Below are 25,672 nucleotides of genomic sequence, written 5' to 3'. Positions count from 1 at the left end.
AATCAGTCCCAGATCCTAGGTTTTTGAGATACGTGTGCTTGTAAACCCCGTCTCTGTAGGAAGATTTGTTTTATGAGTTTTGAGTAAACTGGTTTGAACTGGTCTTCTGTGGCTTCTCAAGCAAGGGTCTTGGCTAGTACAGATGCTGAAAAGCAAATGCTACCCTTATAAGAATGCTAAGGCTGGTGAGACAGCTTAGCAAGTAAAGGTGCTTGCTGCGAAGCTTGAGGGTATGAGTTCAATTCCCAGTGAGAGAAGAAGAGAACCAACTTCTACAAGCTGTTCTCAGAGCTCCACACTCTTACGTTAGCAAGCACATACACACAGAGATGCATAGACACACACACACACACACACACACACACACACAGATGCATATAGACACTCACACACACAAATGAATAAATGAATGTAATTTTTAAATGCTTTATATTCTAACTAATATTTTGACCATATCACTTATCACCATTACTACAGTTGTTATTAATAGTGAATTGTAGTATAGCTCATTGACTAAAACACAAAAGCCTCCAGATTGTTCAGCAGTTAAGAGTACTGGATGCTCTTCCAGAAGACCCAGAGTCTATTGTCAGCACCCACATGTCAGCTCACAACTGTCTGTAAATCTAGTCCCAGCGGATCCCACGCCCACTTCTGGCCTCTGGGACATCGGGCACATACCTGGTACGTAGACATGAAGGCAAAACACTCATACATATTTTTAAAATTAAATAAAGTTTTTTTTACAAAAAGAAAGAAAAATCATAAGGGTTCCTCAGTGTTTTCCAAAGGAGTAAGAGGCCTTAACCACCAACTGCTACTGATCGCTACTATGTCCTACGCAAAAATCCAGGTCAGTGGCACCCTGCTGTAATCCCAGTACTCAGGAGGTGAAGAGAGGAGGAGCTTGGGAACTCCCTGACCAGCCAGCCTAGCCAAAAGAGTTGGTGACCAAGAGTACCATGGATCCCATTTTACTGATGGAGAACCCATGGCCCAGGAAAGGGTTCTTTGGTATAGCTGATGGTCAAAAGCGCCCTTTACTGTTTTCAACGCTAGTTCTTCTGGGACCTGTGTGTGTGTGTGTGTGTGTGTGTGTGTGTGTGTGTGTGTGTGTGTGTGTATGTAAGGGTGCCTCTGTGCAGAAACCAGAGAAGGATGGCAGGTGTTTTTTCCTCACGTCATTCCCTTGAGACAGGCTCTCTCCCTGGACCTGAGCTTGTGTCTGTCTGCTAGGCTTCTGACGGGCGAGCCCCGTGAGCCTGTCTCTGTCTCCTATCCCGACGCTGGGGCTTCAGGACACTGTAGCACAATTGGCTTTCTCACTCGGACACTGGGCTTCAAGACGCAGGCCCACTTTGCACTCACAGCAAGTACTCACCTGCTGAGCCGGCTCCTGAGCCCTACATCACAAATTCTTTCGAAAATGGTTATGTATTTATTTAAGACATGTTCTCTCTATGTAGTCCTGGCTATCCTAAGACTCTCAATGTAGACCAGGCTGGCCTTGAACTCACGGAGATCCTCCTGCCTCTGCCTCCTGAGTGCTGGGACTAAAGGTGTGCGTCACCAAATTCTACTTGCTAATTCTTGGCCTCAGTGGTCCTGACACTCCCATTCACTTCGGGGTCCAGACTTTTTGCCATGAGTGGTTTCTGTGGCAGCCTCTCATCCCCCCATCTACTTCCAGGCGTCTAGGTGGCAACACAGGCATGCCTGTACTGGGCCCTGGCCGTGGGGGACTGTGGGAAATCCTACAGCAGCTACGCATTTGTTAGAATTGAGAAAGGAACCCTGGAGAGCTGTGGAACAATCTTTGTGCCCTGTATATATGTATTGCTGTCAGCTGGGCGGTGGCGAGTCATGCTTTTAATCCCAGCCCTCGGGAGGCAGAGGCAGGAAGATCTCAGTGAGTTCGAGGCCAGCCTGGCCTACAAAGCAAGCTCCAGGACAGCCAGGGCTGTTACACAGAGAAACCCTGTCTTGAAAAACAAACAAAAAATGTATTTCTCTCACTTGGTAATAAAAGAGCTGACTAAGCTGGCCCGTAGCTGGACAGGTAGAGGTTAGGCAGGGCTTGCAGACAGCTCGAAGAAGCTACAGAGAAAGAGGAATGGAGGAGTTTCAGGAGTCAAATGGAGACGCAGAGAGAAGCAAAAAGCAAAATGAACTTGCAGTGTTGAAAAAAGTCACCACCACCTGGCAGAGCATAGATAAGAAATATGAGTTAATTTAAAATATAAGGGCTGGTTAGTAACAAGCCTGAGATACTGGTCAAATATTTATAATTAATAATAAAGTCTCTGTGTGATTATTTAGGAACTGGCTGGTGGGACAGAGAAGTCCAGCTACACATGAAGTGTTGCTGGGCCAATGGAAATGGCTCTGAATCTCTGCTCCACTGTGTGAGCTTGGACCATCTTTGAGCATCTGAGCCTCTTCCCAGGCTGTAAAATGTGCCTGAAGAGAGGACCTCACAGCCTTCCTGGGAGGACTGCAAGACATCAGTTGCAAAAACCATAGCATGGAGAGCTGCCAGCATAAATATCATCAATTGCTTTCATTCTCCATCAAAACAAAATTCTCCAAGAAAAGTCTAATAAGAAGTTGTAGAAAGGGCTTTTCATAGGGACCCCTGATCAACTCTGTCCTGCCAACAGAGACTTTAATTATTATTATTATTATTATTGTTATTATTGTAGTTGTTTCTTAGAGACAGGGCTTTTTTGTATAACAGCCACAGCCTTGATTGTCCTGAAACTCACTTTATAGACCAAGGCTGGCCTTGAACTCAGAGATCTATCTGCCTCTGCCTTTGGAGTGCTGGGATAAAAGGTGTGCACCACCACTGCCTGGTGAGACATACTGTTAATTATAAATGCTTGGCTGGTAGCTTAGGCTTGTTGCTAACTAGCTCTTACATCTTAAGTTAACCCGTATTTCTTATCTACATTCTACCACATGGTGGCACTTTCTTTTTGGCGTGGCATATTCGTCTCCTGCTTCCTCCTGGCTGGTGACTCTTCCTGACTCCACCCTTCTTCTTCCCAGCCTCCTCTCAGTTTGGCTGTCCCGCCTAACCTCTTCCTGCCTAGCTATTGGCCAGTCGGATCTTTTATTAAACCAATCAGAAGGTGCCTTCGCCAAGACACATCTTCACAACGTACAAAAAAGATTATTCCCTAACAATAAGCTCTGTAAAACCAAAAGCGTTCTCAGCCATGGACTCCAAGGGGGGTAATGGGTGGATACTAAACAGGGCCAGTCTTGGATAAAGCTGACTAGAAGGACTATACCGGTGGCCCAAATACAGCGAGCGAGATTTCCACACTGGTTGGCTAACAGCGGCTTCCCTAAGCCCACCGAACCTTCTTAGTCCACTCAGGCTGCCTTGGTTGATCCCTGGAACCATCTGGAGCCTCCCGGGAACCAGCCAATGCAGGGTTAACCTTGAGTGTCTTCAGGAGGCCCCTGTTGGCTTCTGATCCTACCTTCTAACAGGCTGTCCCCTCGGCTCCCCTCACCAGCAGGGATAAACTTCCTTTATCTATTTGCATGGCTTTTTTGTTTTTTATGGCCCAAATCTGGAAAGCTGCCTGAATGCTTCATGATAGGAGACCAGTCAAATAAATTATGGGATGTCCTTTCTGTGGGACAGCACAGAGCCTTATAAAGAATGAGTCAGCCCAAGGCATCGGCAGGAAAGGCAGCCAGGGTGTATCATTCCACAACCAGGAGGAGTCACCAAACCATGTATGCACTATAATTGCATTTGTGTAAAAGCTAATTGAGCAGACACTTATGAGTGACTGTATCTATATAAAACAAGACCTCATAGCTTTCAACCTGTGTCACGTATTATTGTTTAGAAAAACTAAGCATCAACAGAACAGAAAAAAATATCTAAATAAACTGCTGATGGGAGATTTCTCTCTGCATTTGAAGTCGTTAGCCATCAGAACGTCCCGTACTAGAAACTTGATCCTCAAGGTGGGAGTAGAAGGAAACCAGGCTGTAAAAGATGGAGCCAATGTGCTGCCCTCAGAAGGGATGGGGGACGCCAGCCTGTCTCTGGCTCCCATTGGGCAATGTGGCCTCTTCCCCAGACTGCTCTTGCACCACCAAGCGACCCTACCTGAGATGATCCGACGCCAGTCCCATGCCCTTGAACTTTCGACACTGTCAGCCAAACTTCTTTTCTTTATGGCATTAGCCTGCCTGGGTGTTTCATGGCAATAGAAAAAAGCAAACCAATAAACCATATCCCCTAGTAAATCCACCCATGCTTATATCCTCACAAGAAGTGAAAGCATGGAAGGGCTTATGGGTAGCAGCATTCCTGAAAGCAGCCAGAAGGTGGAAACCACCCAGTGCCCATGACAACGACCGGGTAAGCGAAATGTGGCCTGTGCACAAAGTTGTCTGTGCACAGAAGGAATGGCATGGTTCGAACCTGAACACACGCTGAGTGGTGGTGGCCCACGCCTTAATCCCAGCGCTCAGGAGGCAGAGGTGGGTCGGATCTCTGTGAGTTCGAGACCACCCTGATCTACAGAGTGAGTTCTGATGCAGGCTCCAGGGTTCAGAGAAACCCGGTGTGCGTGCGTGCGTGCGTGCGTGCGTGCGTGCGTGCGTGCGTGCGTGTGTGTGTGTGTGTGTGTGTGTGTGTGTGTTACAAACAAACTTGAACACACTACACCCATTGGACAAAGCCAGGCCAAAGGTCCAGTTATTGAGTTATTACATTTATGCAGAATATCCAGAATCAGCCAATGTACCAAGGAGAAGGAATGAGAGCCGGGCTGGGTGTGAGGTTCTGATAGTAACAGAGTGTTTGCAATCTGCTTTATTATAAATTCATCCTAGGACCACCTGCCTAGGAGTAGTACCACCCACAGTGGGCTGGACCCTCCCATATCAATCAGTAATCAAGAAGATGCCCCACAGGATTGGTCTGCAGGCCAATCTGATGGTGGTAACCCTTCAATTAAGGTTTCCTTTTCCCAGATGACTCCAGCTTGTGTCAGCTAGACAAAAAATAGTCTGACTAGCACAAAGGTCATCCTTGTCATAGTGAGTTTGAGGTCAGCCCAGACTACACAACACTCTGTCTCAAAAAAAAAGCCAGCAAATGAATAAATAAATAAGATGAATAATCAATGCACACGACAACAGGGCTAAAGCTTGAAAGAACACTGCTTCAATTGGACAAAGCCAGGACAGAGGCCCGGTCATCGTATTATGACATGTATGTAGAGTGTCCAGAATTGGCCTGTGTACGAAGGGGGGGGATTAGATAAGCATCTGCTGAAGGCTAGAAGGACAAGGAGAAGAGAGTTGATGACTGAAGGGTTCAGGGTTCCCCTTTAAAGTGATAAAAAGATCTACGACTGACCTTGGTGCTGATTATGCAACTGTGAGTAAGCTGGAAACCGGAATGGTTTACTGTGGGAGCGTGGGTGGCAGGGCGCGTGCATGTTAGCATCTCCAGAACCACGTAAAGACACAGACGGAGAAAATACGGTGTGAAGGAGCGGGGCAGCTGGGGGTAGCGAGTGTGTGCGTGTGCCCGGGGGAGTCTGCTCTTTCCGTCCCAGGGGTCCAGAAAGGTCTGTGTACAGTTACAGCCTCTCAGCCAGGACCTGAGGAAGTGAGGGCATAGTTGTGTAGACGGTTGGAAGAACACGGGGAAAGCTGAGGCATGTGTCAGGAGTGTGTGACCCAGAGAACGGGCAAGAGCCTGTGCCACTGGGGCAGGAGCCAGGAGGAAATGATGGCAGAGGCTGGCATGAAGTCCTTGACCTCATGTCCTGGTGAGCCGGGCAAGTTATGGCTCAGTGTGCTTGCATATTCACAGGAAGGCACACAGTAGCCTGGTGGGGAGGACAAAGTATGGGGTGGACGGGGAGGGAGGGGGAGGGGGAGAGAGGGAGAAAGGAGGAGGGGAGGGGGGAGGAAAGGAGGGGAGAAAGCACTAAGGATACATTTTTTAAAAAGAATACTCCTCCTCCTCCTCCTCTTCCTCTTCCTTCTTGGAAATCACCAAACCGCAGACGATGCTGGTGCAATGGAGGGCGCTGAGGACCTGGGGACCCAGGAGTAGGAGGTCAAGAGGGCAGCAGCCTTAGGCATTAGTCACGGTCAAGGCTGTGATAAACTGAAGATAAAGAGTGGATCCCCATCACCAAGCCGGTCGCCTGTTCAAGGACAAGAAGATCAAGTCCTTGGAGGAGATTTACCTGTTCTCCCTGCCCATTAAGGAATCTGAGATTACTGACTTTTTCCTGGGCGCATCCCTAAAGGATGAGGTTTAAAGATCACCCCAGTGCAGATGCAGACTGGGACTGGTCCGAGGACCAGGTTCAAGGCTTTTGTCACTATTGGGGACTGCAATGGTCAGGTTGGTCTTGGCATTAAGTGATTCAGGGAGGTGGCCCCTGCCAAGTGAGGGGACATCATGTTGGCGGAGCGTCCCATTTTCACTGTGTGGAGAGGCTGCTGTGGGAGTAAGACTGGCAAGGTCTACGCTGGTCGCATGCTAGGTGACAGGCCACTGTGACTCTGTGCTGTGTTTCATCCCTGCCCCAAGAAGGGCTGCCCTGTGCCCAGGAAGCTGCTGCTCGATGGCCAGTATTGATGACGGCTACACATCAGCCAGGGGCTGCACTGCCACCCTGGGCAGTTTTGCCAAGGCCGCCCTTAATGCCATCTGCAAGACCTACAGCTACCAGATCCCCGACCTCTGGAAAGACACTGTGCTTATCAAGTCTCCTTATCAGGAATTCTCTGACTGTCTCGTGAAAACCCTCACCAGAGTCTCTTCAGAGGCCCCAGGCTCCAGCTGTGACCACCACATAAGGGTTTTTGGGAGGGCAGGGATCCAGGGTCTGTGACCCTGACCATCCTGGAACTCACTCTGCAGACCAGGCTGGCCTTGAACTCAGAGATTCACTTGCTTCTGCCTCCCAAATGCTGGAATTAAAGGCGTGCACCACCACCAACACAACCACATAAGGATTTTTATACAAGAAAAATAAAGCGAATTAAGTCCGTTAAAAAAAAAAAAAAGAAAAGCTGGGCATTGTGGCAAATGCTTTTTAGACCCATTAAATCCAGCACTCAGGAGGCAGAGGTGGGCAGATCTCTATGAGTTCGAGGCCAGGCTGGTCTTCAGAGTGAGTTACAGGAAATCCAGGTCTATATAGTGAGACCATGTCTGGAAAAACAAACAATAACAACTACAAAAATTAGTCTCAGCAATATTACAATATTGAAAGAAGCCAGACCCAAAAGTGAGCCTTTTGTCTGACTCCATTTCTATTACCTTCTAGAACCGCCAAAACTGAACTACAGTGAAGGGTTCAGAGGTATGAGGGAGGCCAGGGTGCCCATGGGAAAGCTCCAGGGAGGGTTACTGCTGTGCTGGAAGGGTCTATGCCAATGGGGCAAAGGTTGTGAGGATTTAAACTTTTGTTGAAACTCAAAAACTTATTGTAATCTTTGCGATTTGTTATATGCAAATTGAACCCCAATTAATAATAATAATAGCATATTAATGTTGGGTTTTCAAGGGCCTTCTTTTTCTGTGTTTCTTTGTTGTTTGTTTGTTTGTTTTTCGAGACAGGGTTTCTCTGTGTAGCCCTGGCTGTCCTGGAACTCATTCTGTAGACCAGGCTGGCCTCGAACTCACAGAGATCCACCTGCCTCCTGAGCCCAAGGGCCTTCTTAGAAAGGTTTGGAGGCGCCAGCTTGAGGCTCAGTGAGGCTCAGTAGTAGTGGCACCTGGGTCTGGGGCCTGGGACCCTCGGAGAGCTTAGAAGCATTAGGTATGTGCTCGCCTCACCCTGCCACCACAGAAAGGAGGGGACCCCAGTGACATTCGCCACAGAACCACAGCAAACGACCCCGGCCCATGTGTGCATGCATCTCACCCTGCCAGGTCGCAGGACTTGGATCCGCTGAGTCCGGCTTTATTCTCTCGGGACCTGGGGATGGAGGGGGCTGCATGGCACATTCCAGAGTCACGTGGCAGGAAGAAGGAGAGGTCCATGGGGGTCTTCTGGGGAAGTCAGACTCCACGCAGGAAGCTGGGAATCAGGATCCTGGCATCAACCAGTCAGAGCCCATGACTCCCTCACTGAGAAAATCACTCAGGGCACAGCCGTGCACAGACACCAACAAGCGCTCTGAGGTCACTCTGAAGAAAGAAAAGCCCTCAAGCTAATCCTTGGCTGGGGGAGCAGATGGGGCTCATGGAGCATGGTCTCCTGCTTTGGGTGTGTGTGTGGGGCGTCATATAAACAGAAATGTATTTTATTGTATATAAATATATACACACGTATATAATCCAGTGCCTTCCTGTCAAAATCAACTCAATCTGACTTTTCTCCCAGAAAGCAACCGAGTCACAGACATCAGGGCTTGAGTGAGGACAGCCCGCACAGGCTCATGTGTTTGAATGCTTGGTGGTGCCTACTTGGTAGAACTGTTTTGGGAGGATGAGGAGGCGTGGCCTTGCTGAAGGAGGTGTGTCACTGGGGGCCTGTGTGAGGTTTCGAAAACCTGACTCCGTTGCTAATGTGTTCTCTGCCCCCCCACTTTCAGACAGACATAAGCTCCCAGCCGTCCCTGATGCCTTTACTCTGCCTTGATGCTCCAACCCTCTGAAACTGTGAGCCCAGTTATGTTCTCTTATAAGCTGCCTGGGTCATGGTGTCCTGCCACAGCCGTGGGAAAGCAACTGAGACATGGGGTCTAGGAAAAGTTTGTATGAGGCTAAGGAAAATGGGTAAAGCCCTTGCATGCATGAGAACCCACCTGTAGGGAGCCTTGTGTGAATGCCTCAGACTCCAGGGAATTGACAAAGTCTTCCTCTTAGTCCCTGTTCGAATGCTGATTGTCTACTGAAAGCACGACCTAAGCCACTCCTCAGAAACTGCTCCCCTACAGAGAGCTCCCACCTGGCTAGCTAACCCCTGTGTAACCCTGCTGTGTAACTCCCCGTGGTGTGTATAATAGAGACCCTGAGGAGGTGTGCTGAGTGAGGTTCATTTGGTGCTGCTCCATCAGAGCTCGAGTGGCCCATCTGAACCCAGTCTTTCTGGGTAGACGTCTGTCCCTTTTTCATTCTCTCATCACCCCAGTCAGGTTTCCAGGACCGAGCTGTGCTGGGCATGTCAAGGTTCTGAGTTCAGATCCCCAGCACCCACATAAACACCGGGAGGCACCGTGTCCTGCCTGTAATTCCAGCCAGGGAGGGTAGAGACCGGGGTTCCCCAGAGCAAGCTGGCTAGCAAGAATAACCATAGGGATGAGCTCTGGACCTGACGGAGAGACCATGCCTCGTTGAATGAGGAGGAAGAGCCAGATAGAATGATTAATTAGCCTGCACATGGACCCATAGGCATGCACACCCACACCTCGTGCGTGTTCACAAACTTGCAAACATGCGTATACACACAGGCAGGACACGGAGACGTGTGTGGTGCACACACATAGAAATGGACAAAGCAAACAGAAGTTTGGGCATTTTGGTCTTCCTCCACAAACACCAACCTGTGAGGCAGCCATCCTTTAGGACGTTTTACAGGTGAGAAGATCACCATTCCAGCTTACTCCTTCACCCAATCAAAGTTCAAAGTTTAAGAGAATTTTGAGTTCCTTCTTTCCTTCCTTTCTTCCTTCTTTCCATCCTTCCTTCCTTCTTCCCCTCTTTCCTTCCTTCCTCCTCCCTCCCTCTTTTCCTCCTTCCTTCCTGAGACAAATTCTCAAGGGCAGCAGGCTGACCTTGAACTCCTTATGTAGCCACAGATGAGCTGGTACTCCAGCAGACCCTGCCTCCACCCCCAAGTGCTGGGCTTGCAGGTTAAAGACACCATACTTGGTGTCTGCAGGGCTGGGGATGGAGCCCAGGGCCTCGTGCATGCCAGACCCTCTACCAACTGAGCCGCATCCCCAGCCCGGGTTTCTGTCTCAAATTGCCTTTTGAAAATGACCTCAGTGCACTCCCCTACACTTGAGAGTCCTAGGCAGTCGTGCACATGGGTTGGCAGGGAGCGGCCTCCACGTACGTTGCTTCACTGGAGGGTGGACAGCAGGAAGGCAGGTGAGCTGGGCATGCGTAGAGTGTGTGTGTACCCAAGGCGGGAGAGCCTTGACTGTCCGTGGTAGGGGGGGGGGGGGGGGGCTGAGTCACGACAGACAGACAGAGGCTCCTAGTGAGGCGTCCAGGCTGCACAGGAAGGGACTTCCCTTTATGGCTGTTCCTCCTGCCACCTGAGACGGGTAGCTGGCACTTGAACGCCACAGCTGGCTTCGTATGTGTCTGTAATTTGCTTTCTTCTTCAGAATCTTTAAAAACTGGGAGGAGCTGGCCTCCCCCGATCCTTCCCATGGATGTCCGTTCTGCGTAATAAAAACATTTGGGATCGGAAAGGTTTTTCTGGAATGGATGTGATCATTCCTTGAGTAGCAGAGCAGCAACCACCAGCCACTCCTGTCCCGTTACTGCCTCTAGGTGCTAAACCTGTTCAGGTCCCGTGAAGAAACGGTCGCTTATTCCACAAATAGAAGCCAGTGTGATTACTTCTGATAGTGGGGGGATCACTAAACTGTCCCTAATTTATAATCTAAGGTCTTACTTTTTTTTTTTTTTTTTTTGGTTTTTTGAGACAGGGTTTCTCTGTATTGTTTTGGAGGCTATCCTGGAACCCACTCTGTAGACCAGGCTGGCCTCGAACTCACAGAGATCCGCCTGCCTCTGCCTCCCGAGTGCTGGGATTAGAGGCGTGCGCCACCACCGCCCGGCCTTATTTATTTTTTTATCCGTGTGGAGATGTGTGCTCGAGAGGAGAGCCCACGGGGAACCTGGTAGTGCACGAGCCGCAGCTCACTGAAGGGGCTCGGGACAGTTTGGGGCATGGGTTCCATCCTTTCCCCCACCACCTGGGTTCTGGGGACTGGATCTCTCAGTTTAATTGACGGGGAAAGACTAGATGGGTTCACAACAAACATGTTGACACCGGCAGTGACTGGGTGACCCGTGGCCTCGGTTTCTTCTCACACCTGCTGATTAAATGCCCCGGTAGGAACAAAAGCTCAGTCTCGAAGGGAGGAAAAGTCTGCTCTGCTCACAGTTTCACAGACTTTATTCCCTCACAGCGGGAAACGGCTCTGAGTGCAGAGGCAGCTGCTCTCTTCCTTTGGTTGCTGCAGGAACGAGGCCCCGCCCCTGTGGCCTGTTTCCACCAATCAGGCCTCACCTCTACAGCCTTCAAAGCAGCCCCACAGCAGGGACAAAGGGAGATAAACAGGAGCATGTGGGGAACATTCCAGATTCAAATTGTGGCACACACCTTAATGTCTTTCCAGAAACCTTTAACCTTACTGTTTTGTAGACACGGTTTTTTCATAAGGGAGATGATACACGTACAGACGTATTTGTAAATACGGAATTTATTTACATTAATAACTAATTCAGGGGTTTATGTATTGTTTGTTCGTTTAGCCAGGATCTCACTTACTGCAGCCCTGGCTGGCCCTGGACCGCACAGTGAGCTGCCTGTCCCTGTGTCTGCCTCTCCTACTGAGTGCTGGGATTTAAGTCGTGAGCCACTACACCCAGCCAACGTCAGGACATATTTAAAATCTAAAATTCACACTGCAGGATCGTCTCGGTGATTCACCGGTAAAGGCACTTCCTGCCGATCTCGGCACCCCGAAACCTCGACACCCCGAGTTTCAGCCCCAGAACCCACACAGTGGAGGGAGAGAACCCACTGGGCAAGTTGTCCTCTGACCCACACACGCACACACACCTACACACACATACCTACACACACATCTACATATGCACACACACCTACACACGCACACATCTACACACACACCTATACACACACCTACACACACACATACACCACACACACACCTACATACACCACACACACACACAAACACACATACACACACCACACACACACACCTACATACACACAAACAAACTTTAAACTAAGTTGAAACAAAAAATACTTTAAATAACCGAGGAATTGGGGATTTGTTTGTTTGGTTTGAGTTTTCTTGAAGTAGACTTTGATGATGGCAGACTGGGGATGATCTTGAACTCCTGACCCTCCTGCTTCTCCCTCTAAAGTGCTGGGATTATAGTCATGGGCCACAATGCCCTCCATAATTTTTAAAATCATATTAATTGCAAATAAGTTCTCACTTGTTACCAAAACACAGATACGTTCTCTTTCCTATTACACTACTTCAGAATTAAAAGAAAGACAAAAAACCATATCACTGCAGAATAAATAAATAACAAATAAATAAATAAACACAGAGATTTATCCTTTCCTTAAAGATTTTCAAATACTGGTCTGGCATAGTGGTGCACACCTTGAATTCCAGCATTCAGGATGCAGAAGGAGGCAGGTCTCTGTGAGTTCCAGGCCAGCCTGGTCTACAAATGGAGTTCAGAACAGACAGGGCTACATAGTGAGTCCATTAAAAAAAAATTGCAAATACTGGCTGCTCTCCCAGGGGACCTGGATTCAGTTCACATGGTGGCTCACAGTCATCTGTAACTCTAGCTCAAGAGGTCCTGATGCCCTCTTCTAGACTCCTCAGGTACAGCATTCATGTGGCCCACAGAAAAACTGCAGGCAAAACCACACACACAGAAAACTAAAACTTAAATTCAATTAAAGGATTTTCAAGTATCCTAGGAACAAAATTCTATGAAAACATTTAAAAAGCTTGACTTTTCACCTTTGCTTCTCTATGGGGTGATATACCCCATAGAGATACAGGCAAACGTTCCTTGTGATTTCTCTGCCCATCATGATGTCACACTGAGAAGCACAGTTGTGTCTTTGAACTCCTCACAGCACAGTGTGGGGTAAGGACCGTGCCACTGCAGAAACACAAGCGACCAACGCTCCGGAGCACATAATGTGGGAATCCAGGAAGCACGGCAGGTAAACAGACTTTGACTATGAAGAGCCGCATGCTGGAGGTTTGCACTGCGTTCACAGAATGCTTGTCTGACATGCATGAGATCCTGGGTTCCATCCCCAGCACCGGGTGTGGCGGTGCATGCCTGTAAGCCCAGCACTTAGGAGATGGAGGCTACATAAAACCTTACATCAGTAACGACAATGAAAAGAATGTCTAGTTAGTTAGGTATGGTAGCACATACCTATAATCCCAGCACTCGGGAGGTAGAAGCAGCAGAATTAGGAGTTCAAGGCCTGCTTCAGCTACACAGGCAATTCTGGGTTTTGTGTTTTGTTTTTTAAGTCCCCCGGCCCCCCGCGTGCGCTCGTGTGTGTGTGTGTGTGTGTGTGTGTGTGTGTGTGTGTGTGTGTGTGTGTGTGTGTTACATGTGAGTATAGGTGCCCATAAAGGCAGGAGTCATTGGATTCATTGGAGCTGGAGTCACAGGTGGTTGTGAGCCACCCAACACGGGTGCTGGGACCCAAACTCAGGTCCCTTACAAGAGCGCTACCTACATGCTCTTAGCTGAAACACACTCCTCTCTAGCACTCCTGGACTACATGCGATTCTGTCCCCAAAAGAAAAAGCAAATAAATAAATATACAAAACAAAGCCCACAGAAAACACAAACCCACTTGACCTGCATTGCCAGGTTAGAACACAACTCAGAAAGCACAGCTGCAAGTCCCACGCCACCACACACTAGGACCCCTGAAATGGACGACACGGGTGGCAGCAGCTTTTGGCTTCGGATTTAGCTCCACCTCTTGTTCTGTGGAGTCTTGTTCATTCTTCTTCCGGCTCCCAGGCTGTGGGCAACTCAAAACTTGCAGGCTGTGTGAGTGCAGCCTTCTGCTGGTGATCACAGGGTTTGTCATCTTTATCATGGTTTCACAAGTTCCTTACCCAGTACACCCCTTAAATTCACACTCACATGAAATCCTTCTCTCCTTCAAACACAATGTCCTCACGCAGCGTGTTGCCCTGAGTGTATTTTTTAGCATATATGAGATGGTGGGTTCTCCTCCAAGAACGAGCTAAAGTTAATTATGGCAGGACCATATGAACGATTCATTCTGCCAGGTATATACCAAAAGAATGAAAGCTGAGACTCAAACAGATAGTTGCACTCTGGTGTTTACTGTAGCACCATTTATAAGACCCCAAACATGGAGAAATGGGCTATGTGTCCATCATGACATAGACAGGGAATGAAGCTTACACCCCCACATGTGACATACACCCCCACATTCGGCATACCTCCACTGGGGGCAGCATACACCTCCAATGAAAAGGAGCTCTTACACCTGCTTCAACACCAAATAAAATAGTACAGGATTTATTACTAGTATTTTCAAATGTGGAGCTAAAGCACTTAAAAAGAAAAGACTTTTAAAAATAGAATTGATGATCCAACTCTGTCTCAGTTAGGGTTCCTCTTGCTTTAGTTGAAACACCAGGACCAAAACAACTTAGGGAGGAAAGGATTTATGTGGCTCACACTTCCACATCACTGTTCATCCCTGAAGGAAGTCAGGACAGGAGCTCAAGCAGAACAGGGACCTGGAGGCAGGAGCCGATGCAGAGGCCGTGGAGGGTGCTGCTTACCGGCTTGTTCCCTGTGGTTTGCTCCCTGTGGCTTGCTCGGCCTGCTTTCCTATAGATCCCGGGACCACCAGCCCAGGGATGGCCCCACCCACAACGGGCGGGGCCCTCCCCTACTGATTACTTAAAAAGTGCCCTACAGCTGGATCTGACAGAGGCATGTTCTCAGGTGAAGCTCGCCCCTTTCAGACGACTCTAGCTTGTGTCAAGCTGACATAAAACTAGCCAATTCACAACTCTTGGAAAGCAGAGGCATAAGGATCAAGAGTTCGAGGCCACCCTCAACTGCCCAGTCAGCTCAAGGCCAGTTTGGGGTACACGGAACTCTATGAAGAAGTAGGGGGAGGAGGGCGAGAAGGAAGAGCGAAATGCCTCAGAGGCGGAGAAGAATGGGGGAGGAGGAAGAGTGGACATCCCCCAGGCCTGCATGAAAACTAAAAGAACCCTTGAGGCTGTGCTAGGCCAGCTCCAAAGCACACATTGTACGTGGGTTTGTCTCTGTCCCTCTGGTTGCAGAGGACACCTCTGACATCGGACACTCGGGGGTCTATGTGCTCCTTTACCCCAATTCCTGTTTTCTGGAAGACGAGCAGTTGTGGATTACCCTTGGTTTCAAATAGAAGCAGAAGAGTCCTGTTGACATGCTGGTGGGAGACGGGAATACACAATAAATGTCTTCAGAAGGCCTTTGGCAACCCCTGTGAGCATCCTGAGCTCATGTCCACTGTGACCCAGCAAGTCTACTAGAATGAGTTAGCAGACAGACACACCAACTGTCGTCCACCATGGGTTCTCCAAGCTGTGGACAAGCATCGCCCTGGTGATCTTGTCCTCAGAGACTAGAAACGGCCCGAGTGTCCGTCAGCAGGAGAATGAGCCAGTCAGTGATCCAAGCCCAGAGAACGGCGTCTCGAGGCTGGAGAGGCTCCCCTCATGCGTGCGACGCAAAGCTATCTCGCTTGGCACGTGGAAAGGATGAGATATAGAAGAAGGTGCTCCTTCCGTCAGCAGAACGGAAGTGCTCGAGGGCGCCTGTGCGCGCACGCCTGCGTCTCTGGGCAGAGAGAGCTCGGCACTCCACATCAGGCCGTTCTTTGCTGCTGTTCTGTACGTTGCGAGGCCTCTGGCCCATTGCCTGCCAAACATAGCAGTCGTGAGCACCAAAAATGTCCCCTAGGGTCAACAATCATACACATATCCCTAGTAAGAATTCCTGGCACTGAGCATTTCTGAAAGGACATTCTAGAAACGTGTGTCTGTGGTGTCTCTGAGGAAAACTAGACCATTCATGACCCTAGAGGAAGGAAAGCTTCCATTTTTACCTGTTTACGCTTTTAACGTAAAGCAACAACAACAACAACATTGCCAGTTGTAGTAGCTCATAGTATAAGCCCAGCCCTAGAGAGGCTGAGGCAGGAGGACCACCGTGAGTTTGAAGTCAGCTAGCAGCTAGGCCTGTGTACAAAGACTCTCTATTTCAAAAAAAATCTCAAAACAGAAACCGAAATAATACTAATAAAATACAGCTGTTACAAGACGGTTTCGCTTACACTTTAGTCTCCTGTTGGATGTACCAGGAAAGAGACTGTGATAATCCTATCTTAGCAAGGAATTGGACTTGCTTTAGCCCATTCATTGAAATAACTGGATAAACCAGAGATGACATCATCTCATTCCAGGATGGGGCTGGGGAAAAAAAATGACCCAGTAGTTAAAAGTATTTGTTGCCCTTGCAGAAGATCCTGGTTCCATTCCCAACACCCAACTGTAGCTACACACACACATATACCTCTTCCATACTCCAGGGACATGGACATATGCCAATACACCCACACACATACACACACACCTATAAACGTTTGAAAGAAAAAGGAAAAGCTGTCTACTAATAGGTGACCACTCTGAAATTACCCACTGATATCCTGAGCCCCAGCCTCTGTTGCCACTTGGATAATGCAGGAGTCCACTCCAGAAAGCCAACATTGGCCATGAACTAGAAGCTCACACGGGTCAATCCAGCAGCCCAGAGTGGAGCCCAGCCGTTTCCTGGCCACTGCATGCACTTTGCTCTAGGATGATTGAAGCTGCGCGGTGAGGCCTGCTCCAGCCCAGAGCCCTGACAGGGACTAGTTTTGACTAGAAACTCACTATCTGATCTCAAGCTTGGTCCTAACAGAGGCCCAGTGTCTATGGGATGGGCCTGCCTGTTGAGTTCTCCAGCAATCTATGAGTCACGAGCTTATTCCACACCGTGGAGAATGCTTCCGCCTGAGATCACATTGTCACAGGAACCCGATCCGAAAGCCATAAACAAGTCGAGTGAGCTGGCACACACCTATAACCCCAGCCCTTGAGGTGGAGATAGGAGACTGTCACAGTCCAGGCCACCCTGGACTGCATGGTGAGATCTTGTCTTAAAAACAAAACAAAAGGAGATGGAATTCCTCCCCCATCTCATTGTCATCAGGACGAGTAACTGAGTCTATGACCTCATGCTTGCTTGCGAGGCAAGCGCTCTCCACTAGGCTACAGCCCCAGGCCTGAAAAGCCATTTCTTCACTGATAGTACCCTAAGACTCTAGCTTAGACATGCGAACCAAAAAAAAAATTACAGAGATGATCAATAAAGAGGATGTTGAATACAAAAAGAGAAAGAAAGAAAGAAAAAGAGAGAGGGGAATTAGAGAGAGATAGTTCAGTGGTTAGAGAGCTTCCTGTTCTTCCTAAGGACCCAAGGTCAGTTCTCAGCACTTACATCCAGAGACCCACAAGACTGTAAGTCCAGCTCCAGGGGATATGAAGTCCTCTTTCAGCCTCTGTGGGCATACAAATACACACACACATGAACACACCACATACCACACACACACACACTCATGCACATACACACACACATACACACAACACACACTCACCACACATGCACACAAATAAATAAATTATGTACCCTAGGTTAGCCTCAAACTCACAATGTAGACCAGGCTGGCCTCAAACTCAGAGATCCACCTGCCACAGCCTTGCTAGCGATATTTTTAAAGGTGTGCACCACATCATTCAGACTAAAACCTTTTTTTTTTCTTGGTTTTTCAAGACAGGGTTTCTCTGTGTAGCTTTGGATCCTGTTCTGGAACTCACTTTGTAGACCAGGCTGGCCTCAAACTCAGAGATTCGCCTGCCTCTGTCTCCCAAGTGCTGGGGTAAAAGGCACCACCAACGCCCGCAACTTTTTTTTAAAGCTGTGTCTTGCTTTTCTTCTGTCTCACACCCCTGCTTGTCCTCTCTCCTTCCACCATGGGATGGGACAGTGGGAAGGCTCTCCCCAAGTGCTACACTGTGCTCTTGGGCCTCCCAGCCTCCAGCTCCATGGGTCAAATAAATTTGTTTTACTATAAGTCACCCAGTCTCCTATTCAATTTTAACACCGCAAGGAGGCCGCTATGATCCCAGGCCCCCAGCGAAGGCCTCCACAGCTCCAGGGGAAACGGTCAGAGATCTGCAGCCTTGCGCACAGAGGTAAGATGGGAGATGGGGTCAGACAGAGAGACAGCCAAAGACCCCCAGGGCCAGGAATGGCAGCGAGGTGGACTCTCCCCAGATGTCCAATAGAAACCAGCCCAGGCCTGAGCACACGCAGTGAGACCCACTTCCCACTCTGACCTCTAGAACTGAGACAGAGTGATTGCTTACTATTTGAAAACACTGTTTCTGGCAATTTGGCAATTTCTTTTCTTTTTTCTTGTCCTTCCTCTGCTCTGCTACAAAGCAGAGACTAGGGGTGCAGGGAAAGATGTCCAGGCTCTGGTGTCCCAGGACAAAGAGCTGCACCGGAGACACATGATTAGCAACAGACATGGAGATGGCTTATGAAGAAAGGGGAAGTGCTCCAGGGAGAGGCAGACACTCACGAGAGGCTGGACCCTGAGGCTCATGACCTCCTGAAGATCATTTGCAGAACACGCGTCCTCCCGCAAGGTTTCATAGAGCAGACACGCTCTGTTAGCGGCATGGAGCCCAAGTGGAGAAGGCCTTTAGTCTTTCTCAGCCAAACAGCTTCTATCACATGTTTGTCTTTTTTTTTAAAAGATGTATTTATTTATTATATATGTAGTGTTCTGCCTGTATGTATCCCTGCAGGCCAGAGGAGGGCGCCAGATTTCATGGATGGTTGTGAGCCACCATGTGGTTGCTGGGAATTGAACTCAGATTCTCTGGAAGAGCCGCCAGTGCTCTTAGCCAGGGAGCCATCTCTGCAGCCCTCGTATGTTAATCTTGATCTTGATGCATCTCTCTTTTTTTTTTTTTTTTTTTTTTTTTTTTTGGTTTTACGAGACAAGGTTTCTCTGTATTGTTTTGGAGGCTGTCGGTCCAGCCTGGCCTCGAACTCACAGAGATCCGCCTGCCTCTGCCTCCCGAGTGCTGGGATTAAAGGCGTGCGCCACCATGCATCTCTTTCCATATCCCTTACAGCCACACTCTTCCTTCCTTCACCCCACTCTTTCCTTCTCTCCCCTTACACTGCCCCCCCCCACCTATTCTTTCATACTGGGAATGAACCCTGGATCACTGAGCATGCAAATGTATAGTCTACCACTGAACTATTCTCCCAACCCAGAACAATGCCTAACAGCACAGACAGCTAACACATCAGGTGAGTTTTTGCCCTCACAGCTCCGTGGTCTGTTTACCCCCTCACTTTGCATAAGAAATGGGCTGAATTACAGCTGAGAATTTATTCCCAGAGTTAGAAAGAGGCATTTACCATTAACCTCAACTTTTACCATTAATCTCACACGTTCCCGAAGGCCGAGGCCAAATGCTTCCCCTCTGCTTCTTGGTTACACAGTGCCGTTCAGCCTTGTCCCTGCTTCTTGAAGCAGTACTCAGTGGAGAACACCATCCACCACCACGCCTTCAGGTGTACTAGGAGATTTGCCTCCTGCCCCCTGAGATAGCTAATAATTATAAATCTGTTTACGTGTTGCCCGCGTGTCTCTCTCTGTGTGCATGCACACTTGTGTGCTGGAACCCTAAGGGACCAGAGGAAGGCACCAGGTCCCCTGGAGCTGGAGTTACAGGCGGTTGTGACAGGAACTGAACTCTGGTCCTCCGCAAGAACAGCAAGCGCTCCCTAACTACCTGGGCATCTGAGTTACCCGGGAAGAAACCCATAGTAGTCCCAGCAAAAACCATAGCAAGGGCACGAGGGTAACTCATAAAGCCCAGCTTCGGGAACACAGGGAGAGTGAGGACACGGAAAGATTAGAAAACGATCCACAGCGCTGTCCTGGTGACAAGCGTCTGCCCTGCCACCCCAGATTTACATACGACAGACTCAGCCATATGAAGACAGAGGCCGGCAGTCCTTGGGACAGATTCCGTTCTCCCTCAAGAGAGGATCCCAGCATGCTAGCCCCCAGCAGGCATCCATGGCTGTCACCAGAAAGGCAGAGCTAAGAACAAAGAGGAATCTAAGAATCACCTCTTTTGAGATGGGAGACCTGGGCGGGAGGGAAGGGGGTTGCAAGGACTGTGTGAATAGGGCTGGTCGTCTGATGGTGAATCCATTGAATTTATGTCCCTCCTTGTGGTAGGGGCAGTAAGATTAGGACTGGAGGTGTCACTCAGAGGCACAGAGCTTGCCAAATATGCTCGAGGCCCAGCCCCAGGTCCACAATAGATAGATAGATAGATAGATAGATAGATAGATAGATAGATAGATAATAGATGATAGATAGATAGATGGATGGATGGATGGATGGGTGGGTGGGTGGATGAGTGGGTGGATGGATGGATGGATAGGCAAGGCAGCGTCTTCCACAGAGAAGGCCTGTCATTGACCTTTCTTGTGGTCATTCGCTCTTTTCCTGGGAACCATCCCTGGGTCCTCTAGCATTCCTCATGATGACAGGGCTCCCAAGGCAGTGGCTAGCCTGACCCTCCATGTTCTTCCTCCCTAGCCCCCCGAGACACTGGCAATATCACCACTAAGGACGGACTCCACAGCTGACATCCATTTTCCAAATGTTGGTCTGCCTAGCTCATTTGAAGTCGCTTTCTGTTCTGCCTTCCTCGGAGCCACAGGCATCTCCTGCAGACCAGGGTCTTGTGTTCCTTGCCAGCCCTGTGTGTCTGGCTCATAGTAAACTTGGGACCACCTAGGGGCCCCACACCAGTTTCCCAGGAACTGCGGCTGTTTGGCCAGGTCTCTCCAGCACCAGACTTCTGTAACTGATGTCAGACTCCACACCAACCCCTGGTAAACATTCTCTCATGCCTCCTGGTCCTTCCCATGAGGCTGTGGGGACCACGGGGACTCTTGAGCCTCTCGTACGAATATTTGATCTCCCAGACATTTCATCTGCGGGCCTTCCATCGCCAGCGCTGAGTCAGCGTAGTGTCCAGAATAGATCAAAGACAGCCAGCCCCACAGTCTGCCAATGGAAGACCTCCTGCCTCGCTCTGACTCAGCCAATCAACATGCCGTGCTTGGCGTGGACAGCTGGCACACGGTGCGTCTTTATTCCGAGGACAGGGGAGGCGGCGACCCCGATTCTTCCGCTGGTTTTAATTATTTATAAGAACAGAGAAGACGCGCTAGGATCATGGTCTAAGACACCAAGCCTAGGGGAGCCGTCGGGATTGCTTCAAAGCGGTTAACAAGGTGAGAGAGCATGTTTCTCACGTCAGCTGGGAAGGGTTCAGAGTCCCACATCACGGATGAGTAACCAGGGTTGCAGAGCAGTGAGTGCTACAGCTGGGATTCAAATGTAGGCCGGTGACTCACAGCCCAAAAGTTTCACGTCTGTACTGGGCTGGGGAGTCGTCGAGTTTTTGCTTGCTTGCTTTTTTTTTTTTTTTTTTTTTATCTATAAAAGGCCAGACAGTGAATATCTTAGTCAGAGGGACCACACAGTCTGCGTCACGGTAAATACTATGTATTAATGAGTGGAGCTCTGTTCAAATACAATTTTGTTTACAAAATAAGCAATGGAAAACGTCTAATCCTAATCCTAGCACTCAGGAGACAGAGGCAGGAGGAGCTCTGTGAGTTCCAGGCCAGTGTGGTCTATGCAGCAAGTTCCAGGCCAGCCAGGGCTACACAGTAAAGCAGGATGTGAAGAGTGGGTAGGGAGGACAGACAGAAGTGGGGGGCAGAGAGAAGTGGGGGAGAGAGAGGGAAAGGAAGAGAGAGCGAGAAGGAAACAGACAGACACTGTTCAGTACCATGAAGTTATAAACACAGGCGAAGGCCCGAGCGGATGAACCGATGAGCAGACTGGGCAGCAGGGCTGGGCTGTGTGGAAGGTTCTAGGAGAACGGGACAGTTTGCTGAGTGCTGCTATTAGGAGCTGGCCAGACCTGAATCTGTGAGAACAGCAGGGCAGCCCCCAGGGAAGGCTCAAAGGAGAAAGAACAGGGCTGGGGTTGGAGCATCATTGTTATACTTGGTAAGTCCCTGGGAATGAGAGGTGCTGTCTGGAAGAAAGAAGAAGGAAGGAAGGGAGACAACACTGTTTTCACTCTGCAGCAGAGAGCCGAGGTTCAGATAGGTTGAGAACACTGCCTAAAGCCCCACTGCCAGAAGATGCTAATAGGGGTTTGCATCTCTGAGACGGGACTGCACGCAGTGAGCCTGCTAAGCCAACGTGCCACATGATGTAAGTGAAAGCTGAGTCACAGGTCAGAGTGTGGACCAGAGAGGGCTGGACCAATTTCACCCAAGTCTGGCTTGATGAACCGGTGAGTTTATCAAGACTATGCATGAGGAGGTATTCACTGGAATGTGAGTGACAGACAGCTTCATCACCAAAAAGCCCATCCCAGCCTGGGTTAGGTAATGATGTTGAAAACCTTCATGTCTGGTGTTCCCTGTACAACCTGCAGCCACCTCTGTTGGTTGAGAGCATTCTTCCCAGCAACTGTTATTGCTTACACGACCCTGGGGAAGGGCCTTGTGAACCTGTACCTTTCAGGGGCTCCCAGGGTCTTGTAAGTTTAATTTACTTCCTGGACTTTGTGTGTTTCCTTGATTTCCTAAGTCTTATGAGCCCTCTTCTTCCTGCTAGGGAATGCATCGATTCAGTGGAAATGCCCACACTTCATCAGAAAAGCAAGTCACAAGGAATCCTGGCCCACTAGGAAGTGAGTATTTTCTTCTTTCTTTGTTTCCTCCTGAACATCCATTCTTCAGAACCTTAATTCAAACATAAATGTAATCACATGATCAAACATTATTGTCCATCACTCTTAAGCCCTTTGGACTACTGTAATAAAATATTGTAGGCTAGGCAGTTTACAAATAACAGAAATGTATGTCTAGCAGTTCTGAACATCCAAGATCAGGGTGCTGGCATGCTTGGGTTGTGCAGAAGGCAGGCTCCTGGTTCAGACCGCTGATTTCTGCTGTGTGCTCCCTTGTGGGGAAGCTCTCTGGGGCTCTGCAAACCCTTTCCTAAAGCCTCGATGTCACGATCTAAGCACATCTCTTAGGTTCTGCCTCCTAGTACCACCTCACTGAGGGTCAGGATTTCAGTAGCTGAATGGGGCTAGAGGAGGAATAAGCTAGTCCAATTCTGATGCACCCCGTCAACAAGGAAAACTAGAAATACTCAAACAACCACCACACTCAGCTCCTAACCACAGACATCATCAGTTTTCTTTAGGATGAGGAAGTAACTGCTACCTTCCCAGGGTCAGCATCCAGTGAGTCCTTCCCCTAGCTCCTGGGTGTTCATCTTGCTGGCTGGAGTAAGAGGGACTCTTACAGTCATACTTAGGATCCTACTTTGTTTTATTTTCTTTTTCAGATAGGTTCTCAGATAACCTAGACTGGCCTCAAATTCAGTAATTAGCAAAGAGTGACCTTGAAATTCTGAGCTTCCTGCCTCCACCTCCCACATGCTAGGACTACAGACCTGAGACACTGTCACCAAGTCCATAACAGGCATGTATCATCACACCTGGCTTTTAGATTTGTATTAGCTCTCCTCTCTGATCTTTGTGTCTTCCCAGAATCCTAACGGGCTCACCTGGAAGTGACCAAGTAGAATGGCCCAAAGCGACAGATTAGAAGGACGGTCTTTCCAGGAATCTTACGTGACCCTCAGAGATGTTACAGCCTGATGGTTAAGTCCACGTGGCCAGGTTGACCTCGGCGTGGAGACTCAGAGCTGCCTCGCTGGAAGCTCCTGTTTCCTCCACCTTCTGTGTTGAAGCAACAAAGGCAGAGAGAGGCAAACTTCCAGGAACTTCTGGCAGATCTCAAGCCAAACACATCCAATGTCTGGATCTGTAAATGGCTTCATTTACCCCCTCCAACTCCTGCCTAGCTGTAGGCAATGGAACCTCATTCAGAGTGTAGGACTCGATTAGGTAAGCCTGCTTTTCAGGAGGACCCAGGCTCCATACCAAGGACCTGTAGGTTGACTTACAAACATCCACAATTCCAGTTTCAGGGAATCTCTTCTGGCTTTCACGGGCACCAGGCATGAACATGGTGTACACACATGCATGCTGGGAAAACACTCACACATGTAAACCAAGCAAATATTTTTAAAATTAAAAAGAAAGATCATATAAACTAAGGAGTGCAGATCTCACTCATATGTAAGTCCTAGCATTTAGTCTTTTAGGTGTGTGTGTGGCAAATCTGGAAGGACTATAGAAGCCAGGGAGTTAGAAAGGGACCCTGTAGTTGGGTTTTTTTTTTGTTTTGTTTTTACTTTTTTTGCTTTGCTCTTGGGAGGGGGCCACCACCCAGATCCCCAAATAAATACACTGAGACGTATTCTTACTTATAAATGCCCAGCCTTAGCCTGGCTTATTTCTAGCCAGCAAGCCTTTCATGTGGACACAGCATTTGAGCTAAGCTTCTCGCGTGGAAGCAGCAAGTGCTCTAATGGATGATGTGCTGTCTCCCGGGTTCCCGGTCTTACTTGGCTTCTGCTTGATACAGCTCAGTGTCAGAGAGGAAGTCTCGATGGGGAAATCGCCTGTGGCTATGTCTGTGAGGCATTGTGTTGATTGGTGGCTGATGCGGTTAGGCCCAGCCTGCCGCCACCACCGGCAGTGCCATCCCTAGGCAGGCAGGCCTGTGCCTTAGGAGAGAGTTAGCAGAGAAGAGAAGCCAGTAAGCAGCGTCCCCCCGGCTTCTGCCTCTCCTCCTGCTTCAATTCCACCCTGGCTTCCCTCGCTGATGGACTCTGACCGAATGTGTAAACCAAATGTATTCGCTCCTCCCCAAGTTACTTCTGGTCTTGGAATTTATCACAGCAACAGAAAGCAAACTAGGACCCCGCCCTTCTCGTGTTTTCTTGTTCCCTAAAAAGGGAAAGAGGGGTTTATAACCAAAACAAAAACTACAAAACTTCTTCAAAATAACGTCATAGTTCACTTTAGGTCACTACTGGGCGATACGGGGGTGACAATGATGCATTATTTGCCAATGCCCAAAGCTAAGAGGACTGAGAAGAAATCCTACAAGACACCCCCAGCTTGCCTGTTCTCATAACTTCCACATCTCATGACTCTCGTTCTGCTAATGATCGGGTATTCCGAGGTGCGTCTCCAGACACCAGCTCCAACCCCCACAATTGCAAGTTAAAGACTAAATGAAGACAAATTTAATTAAGCTTGGTGACCAACCGCTAGCTTTCTTTAGTCTGAACCCAAACATCTCGGGCATGGAGAGCAGTGTGCGAGGCAGCACCAAGGTGGGGCAGAGCTTGAAGCATACATTTCAGGACAAGCAGAGCCGTCCTCGATTAACCTTCTAGTAGGGTGCAGGCCCAGAACCATCCTCGATCAATCTTTTCCTCGGTGCGGCCATTGGGAAAGACAAACCGCAAGCAGGCATGCCTAGGCAGGGGCTAAGGGCAAGATGCGGCCAGCTTTACTCCAAATTCAGAATCCCAAAGAGGTCCTTCTGGGGATGTGCTCGTCACCCTCCGGGCCAGCCTGGCATGAAGAGACACTTAGTGGGTACAAAAGGGAAGGCCTGTGGTAGAGTAAAATGAGGGGGGTGTGGGCTGAGGATTAACCCCATCTTGACTAGAGCGGGAGGAATCCT

The 25,672-nt window shown here is 49.0% G+C and overlaps 1 long non-coding RNA gene and 1 pseudogene across 1 annotated transcript; both read left to right on the top strand.

Moving 5' to 3' along the window:
- Positions 1-832: 832 nt before the first annotated feature.
- Positions 833-6,858, top strand: LOC121134604 (annotated as a pseudogene).
- Positions 6,859-21,144: 14,286 nt separating this feature from the next.
- Positions 21,145-25,203, top strand: LOC121134506. Its single transcript, XR_005871595.1, has 3 exons — positions 21,145-21,265; positions 22,671-22,746; positions 23,617-25,203. It is a non-coding gene; the product is annotated as an uncharacterized LOC121134506 (long non-coding RNA).
- Positions 25,204-25,672: the final 469 nt, after the last annotated feature.

This window comes from Mesocricetus auratus, unplaced genomic scaffold (assembly GCF_017639785.1).
Source record: "Mesocricetus auratus isolate SY011 unplaced genomic scaffold, BCM_Maur_2.0 Super-Scaffold_100028, whole genome shotgun sequence".
NCBI lineage: Eukaryota > Metazoa > Chordata > Mammalia > Rodentia > Cricetidae > Mesocricetus > Mesocricetus auratus.
This window is presented reverse-complemented; position numbering and strand designations above follow the sequence as displayed.